The 5,000-nt window shown below is 49.7% G+C and overlaps 10 non-coding genes and 5 pseudogenes across 10 annotated transcripts; all 15 read left to right on the top strand.

Moving 5' to 3' along the window:
* LOC128466363 (uncharacterized) overlaps positions 1-15 on the top strand; it is a 109-nt pseudogene extending 94 nt beyond the window's left edge.
* A 194-nt stretch (positions 16-209) lies between these two features.
* LOC128464670 (5S ribosomal RNA) lies at positions 210-328 on the top strand. The gene has a single exon (XR_008344491.1). It is a non-coding gene; the product is annotated as a 5S ribosomal RNA (ribosomal RNA).
* A 248-nt stretch (positions 329-576) lies between these two features.
* Positions 577-685, top strand: LOC128466321 (uncharacterized; annotated as a pseudogene).
* A 215-nt stretch (positions 686-900) lies between these two features.
* Positions 901-1,019, top strand: LOC128464048 (5S ribosomal RNA). Its single transcript, XR_008343906.1, has one exon. It is a non-coding gene; the product is annotated as a 5S ribosomal RNA (ribosomal RNA).
* A 218-nt stretch (positions 1,020-1,237) lies between these two features.
* Positions 1,238-1,355, top strand: LOC128465115 (5S ribosomal RNA). The gene has a single exon (XR_008344910.1). It is a non-coding gene; the product is annotated as a 5S ribosomal RNA (ribosomal RNA).
* A 284-nt stretch (positions 1,356-1,639) lies between these two features.
* On the top strand, positions 1,640-1,748 carry LOC128465837 (uncharacterized; annotated as a pseudogene).
* Positions 1,749-1,996: 248 nt separating this feature from the next.
* LOC128463605 (5S ribosomal RNA) lies at positions 1,997-2,115 on the top strand. The gene has a single exon (XR_008343491.1). It is a non-coding gene; the product is annotated as a 5S ribosomal RNA (ribosomal RNA).
* Positions 2,116-2,327: 212 nt separating this feature from the next.
* Positions 2,328-2,446, top strand: LOC128464512 (5S ribosomal RNA). Its single transcript, XR_008344342.1, has one exon. It is a non-coding gene; the product is annotated as a 5S ribosomal RNA (ribosomal RNA).
* Positions 2,447-2,664: 218 nt separating this feature from the next.
* Positions 2,665-2,783, top strand: LOC128464602 (5S ribosomal RNA). The gene has a single exon (XR_008344426.1). It is a non-coding gene; the product is annotated as a 5S ribosomal RNA (ribosomal RNA).
* A 248-nt stretch (positions 2,784-3,031) lies between these two features.
* LOC128464589 (5S ribosomal RNA) lies at positions 3,032-3,150 on the top strand. Its single transcript, XR_008344413.1, has one exon. It is a non-coding gene; the product is annotated as a 5S ribosomal RNA (ribosomal RNA).
* Positions 3,151-3,386: 236 nt separating this feature from the next.
* On the top strand, positions 3,387-3,505 carry LOC128463691 (5S ribosomal RNA). Its single transcript, XR_008343572.1, has one exon. It is a non-coding gene; the product is annotated as a 5S ribosomal RNA (ribosomal RNA).
* A 231-nt stretch (positions 3,506-3,736) lies between these two features.
* Positions 3,737-3,855, top strand: LOC128463604 (5S ribosomal RNA). Its single transcript, XR_008343490.1, has one exon. It is a non-coding gene; the product is annotated as a 5S ribosomal RNA (ribosomal RNA).
* A 263-nt stretch (positions 3,856-4,118) lies between these two features.
* LOC128466098 (uncharacterized) lies at positions 4,119-4,227 on the top strand (annotated as a pseudogene).
* A 272-nt stretch (positions 4,228-4,499) lies between these two features.
* On the top strand, positions 4,500-4,608 carry LOC128465836 (uncharacterized; annotated as a pseudogene).
* A 215-nt stretch (positions 4,609-4,823) lies between these two features.
* On the top strand, positions 4,824-4,942 carry LOC128464577 (5S ribosomal RNA). Its single transcript, XR_008344402.1, has one exon. It is a non-coding gene; the product is annotated as a 5S ribosomal RNA (ribosomal RNA).
* Positions 4,943-5,000: the final 58 nt, after the last annotated feature.

Below are 5,000 nucleotides of genomic sequence, written 5' to 3'. Positions count from 1 at the left end.
CAGGTGTTGTAGGCTTTTAATTTTTTCTCACAGTCCGGGGAGAGCTTTTTGCCATGTGTTTCTTGCTCATCATCAAAGCTTTAAACCCTTATTTGAACCTTCTCACCTTCTCTGTCCTGTCCCAGGGCTTATAATTCTTTCTGTCTGACGACAAGCAGCAGCAGCAGCAGCAGCAACAGAATAAGAGAAGTAAAATAAAACACTTTCACACCTGCGGCCGTACCACCCTGAAAGCGCCCGATCTCGTCTGATCTCGGAAGCTAAGCAGGGTTGTGCCTGGTTAGTACCTGGATGGGAGACCGCCTGGGAATACCAGGTGTTGTAGGCTTTTAATTTTTTCTCACAGTCCGGGGAGAGCTTTTTGCCATGTGTTTCTTGCTCATCATCAAAGCTTTAAACCCTTATTTGAACCTTCTCACCTTCTCTGCCCTGTCCCAGGGCTTATAATTCTTTCTGTCTGACGACAAGCAGCAGCAGCAGCAGCAGCAGCAGCAGCAGCAGCAGCAGCAGCAGCAGCAGCAGCAGCAGCAGCAGCAGCAGCAACAGAATAAGAGAAGTAAAATAAAACACTTTCACACCTGCGGCCATACCACCCTGAAAGCGCCTGATCTCGGAAACTAAGCAGGGTTGGGCCTGGTTAGTACCTGGATGGGAGACCGCCTGGGAATACCAGGTGTTGTAGGCTTTTAATTTTTTCTCACAGTCCGGGGAGAGCTTTTTGCCATGTGTTTCTTGCTCATCATCAAAGCTTTAAACCCTTATTTGAACCTTCTCACCTTCTCTGTCCTGTCCCAGGGCTTATAATTCTTTCTGTCTGACGACAAGCAGCAGCAGCAGCAGCAGCAGCAGCAGCAGCAGCAGCAGCAACAGAATAAGAGACGTAAAATAAAACACTTGCACACCTGCGGCCATACCACCCTGAAAGCGCCCGATCTCGTCTGATCTCAGAAGCTAAGCAGGGTTGGGCCTGGTTAGTACCTGGATGGGAGACCGCCTGGGAATGCCAGGTGTTGTAGGCTTTTAATTTTTTCTCACAGTCCGGGGAGAGCTTTTTGCCATGTGTTTCTTGCTCATCATCAAAGCTTTAAACCCTTATTTGAACCTTCTCACCTTCTCTGTCCTGTCCCAGGGCTTATAATTCTTTCTGTCTGACGACAAGCAGCAGCAGCAGCAGCAGCAGCAGCAGCAGCAGCAGCAGCAGCAACAGAATAAGAGAAGTAAAATAAAACACTTTCACACCTGCGGCCATACCACCCTGAAAGCGCCCGATCTCGTCTGGTCTCGGAAGTTAAGCAGGGTTGGGCCTGGTTAGTACCTGGATGGGAGACGCCTGGGAATACCAGGTGTTGTAGGCTTTTAATTTTTTCTCACAGTCCGGGGAGAGCTTTTTGCCATGTGTTTCTTGCTCATCATCAAAGCTTTAAACCCTTATTTGAACCTTCTCACCTTCTCTGTCCTGTCCCAGGGCTTATAATTCTTTCTGTCTGACGACAAGCAGCAGCAGCAGCAGCAGCAGCAGCAGCAGCAGCAGCAGCAGCAGCAGCAGCAGCAGCAGCAGCAGCAGCAGCAGCAGCAGCAGCAGCAGCAGCAGCAGCAGCAGCAGCAACAGAATAAGAGAAGTAAAATAAAACACTTTCACACCTGCGGCCATACCACCCTGAAAGCGCCTGATCTCGGAAGCTAAGCAGGGTTGGGCCTGGTTAGTACCTGGATGGGAGACCGCCTGGGAATACCAGGTGTTGTAGGCTTTTAATTTTTTCTCACAGTCCGGGGAGAGCTTTTTGCCATGTGTTTCTTGCTCATCATCAAAGCTTTAAACCCTTATTTGAACCTTCTCACCTTCTCTGTCCTGTCCCAGGGCTTATAATTCTTTCTGTCTGACGACAAGCAGCAGCAGCAGCAGCAGCAGCAGCAGCAGCAGCAGCAGCAGCAGCAGCAGCAGCAGCAGCAGCAGCAGCAGCAACAGAATAAGAGAAGTAAAATAAAAAACTTTCACACCTGCAGCCATACCACCCTGAAAGCGCCCGATCTCGTCTGATCTCAGAAGCTAAGCAGGGTTGGGCCTGGTTAGTACCTGGATGGGAGACCGCCTGGGAATACCAGGTGTTGTAGGCTTTTAATTTTTTCTCACAGTCCGGGGAGAGCTTTTTGCCATGTGTTTCTTGCTCATCATCAAAGCTTTAAACCCTTATTTGAACCTTCTCACCTTCTCTGTCCTGTCCCAGGGCTTATAATTCTTTCTGTCTGACGACGACGACAAGCAGCAGCAGCAGCAGCAGCAGCAGCAGCAGCAACAGAATAAGAGAAGTAAAATAAAACACTTTCACACCTGCGGCCATACCACCCTGAAAGCGCCCGATCTTGTCTGATCTCGGAAGCTAAGCAGAGTTGGGCCTGGTTAGTACCTGGATGGGAGACCGCCTGGGAATACCAGGTGTTGTAGGCTTTTAATTTTTTCTCACAGTCCGGGGAGAGCTTTTTGCCATGTGTTTCTTGCTCATCATCAAAGCTTTAAACCCTTATTTGAACCTTCTCACCTTCTCTGTCCTGTCCCAGGGCTTATAATTATTTCTGTCTGACGATGACAAGCAGCAGCAGCAGCAGCAGCAGCAGCAGCAGCAGCAGCAGCAACAGAATAAGAGAAGTAAAATAAAACACTTTCACACCTGCGGCCATACCACCCTGAAAGCGCCCGATCTCGTCTGATCTCGGAAGCTAAGCAGGGTTGGGCCTGGTTAGTACCTGGATGGGAGACCGCCTGGGAATACCAGGTGTTGTAGGCTTTTAATTTTTTCTCACAGTCCGGGGAGAGCTTTTTGCCATGTGTTTCTTGCTCATCATCAAAGCTTTAAACCCTTATTTGGACCTTCTCACCTTCTCTGTCCTGTACCAGGGCTTATAATTCTTTCTGTCTGACGACAAGCAGCAGCAGCAGCAGCAGCAGCAGCAGCAGCAGCAGCAGCAGCAGCAGCAGCAGCAGCAGCAGCAGCAGCAGCAACAGAATAAGAGAAGTAAAATAAAAAACTTTCACACCTGCGGCCATACCACCCTGAAAGCGCCCGATCTCGTCTGATCTCGGAAGCTAAGCAGGGTTGGGCCTGGTTAGTACCTGGATGGGAGACCGCCTGGGAATACCAGGTGTTGTAGGCTTTTAATTTTTTCTCACAGTCCGGGGAGAACTTTTTGCCATGTGTTTCTTGCTCATCATCAAAGCTTTAAACCCTTATTTGGACCTTCTCACCTTCTCTGTCCTGTCCCAGGGCTTATAATTCTTTCTGTCTGACGATGACAAGCAGCAGCAGCAGCAGCAGCAGCAGCAGCAGCAGCAGCAGCAGCAGCAGCAGCAGCAGCAACAGAATAAGAGAAGTAAAATAAAACACTTTCACACCTGCGGCCATACCACCCTGAAAGCGCCCGATCTCGTCTGATCTCGGAAGCTATGCAGGGTTGGGCCTGGTTAGTACCTGGATGGGAGACCGCCTGGGAATACCAGGTGTTGTAGGCTTTTTCTTTTCTCACAGTCCGGGGAGAGCTTTTTGCCATGTGTTTCTTGCTCATCATCAAAGCTTTAAACCCTTATTTGAACCTTCTCACCTTCTCTGTCCTGTCCCAGGGCTTATAATTATTTCTGTCTGATGACAAGCAGCAGCAGCAGCAGCAGCAGCAGCAGCAGCAGCAGCAGCAGCAGCAGCAGCAGCAGCAACAGAATAAGAGAAGTAAAATAAAAAACTTTCACACCTGCAGCCATACCACCCTGAAAGCGCCCGATCTCGTCTGATCTCAGAAGCTAAGCAGGGTTGGGCCTGGTTAGTACCTGGATGGGAGACCGCCTGGGAATACCAGGTGTTGTAGGCTTTTAATTTTTTCTCACAGTCCGGGGAGAGCTTTTTGCCATGTGTTTCTTGCTCATGATCAAAGCTTTAAACCCTTATTTGAACCTTCTCACCTTCTCTGTCCTGTCCCAGGGCTTATAATTCTTTCTGTCTGACGACAAGCAGCAGCAGCAGCAGCAGCAGCAGCAGCAGCAGCAGCAGCAGCAGCAGCAGCAGCAGCAGCAGCAGCAGCAGCAGCAGCAGCAGCAGCAACAGAATAAGAGAAGTAAAATAAAACACTTCCACACCTGCGGCCATACCACCCTGAAAGCGCCTGATCTCGGAAGCTAAGCAGGGTTGGGCTTGGTTAGTACCTGGATGGGAGACCGCCTGGGAATACCAGGTGTTGTAGGCTTTTAATTTTTTCTCACAGTCCGGGGAGAGCTTTTTGCCATGTGTTTCTTGCTCATCATCAAAGCTTTAAACCCTTATTTGGACCTTCTCACCTTCTCTGTCCTTTCCCAGGGCTTATAATTCTTTCTGTCTGACGACAAGCAGCAGCAGCAGCAGCAGCAGCAGCAGCAGCAGCAGCAGCAGCAGCAGCAGCAGCAGCAGCAGCAGCAGCAGCAGCAGCAGCAGCAGCAGCAGCAGCAACAGAATAAGAGAAGTAAAATAAAACACTTTCACACCTGCGGCCATACCACCCTGAAAGCGCCTGATCTCGGAAGCTAAGCAGGGTTGGGCCTGGTTAGTACCTGGATGGGAGACCGCCTGGGAATACCAGGTGTTGTAGGCTTTTAATTTTTTCTCACAGTCCGGGGAGAGCTTTTTGCCATGTGTTTCTTGCTCATCATCAAAGCTTTAAACCCTTATTTGAACCTTCTCACCTTCTCTGTCCTGTCCCAGGGCTTATAATTCTTTCTGTCTGACGACGACAAGCAGCAGCAGCAGCAGCAGCAGCAGCAGCAGCAGCAGCAACAGAATAAGAGAAGTAAAATAAAACACTTTCACACCTGCGGCCATACCACCCTGAAAGCGCCCGATCTCGTCTGATCTCGGAAGCTAAGCAGGGTTGGGCCTGGTTAGTACCTGGATGGGAGACCGCCTGGGAATACCAGGTGTTGTAGGCTTTTAATTTTTTCTCACAGTCCGGGGAGAGCTTTTTGCCATGTGTTTCTTGCTCATCAT

Source organism: Spea bombifrons, chromosome 9 (genome assembly GCF_027358695.1).
Source record: "Spea bombifrons isolate aSpeBom1 chromosome 9, aSpeBom1.2.pri, whole genome shotgun sequence".
Lineage (NCBI taxonomy): Eukaryota > Metazoa > Chordata > Amphibia > Anura > Pelobatidae > Spea > Spea bombifrons.
Note: the sequence above shows the minus strand (reverse complement) of the source record. Positions and strands in the feature narration are given on the sequence as shown.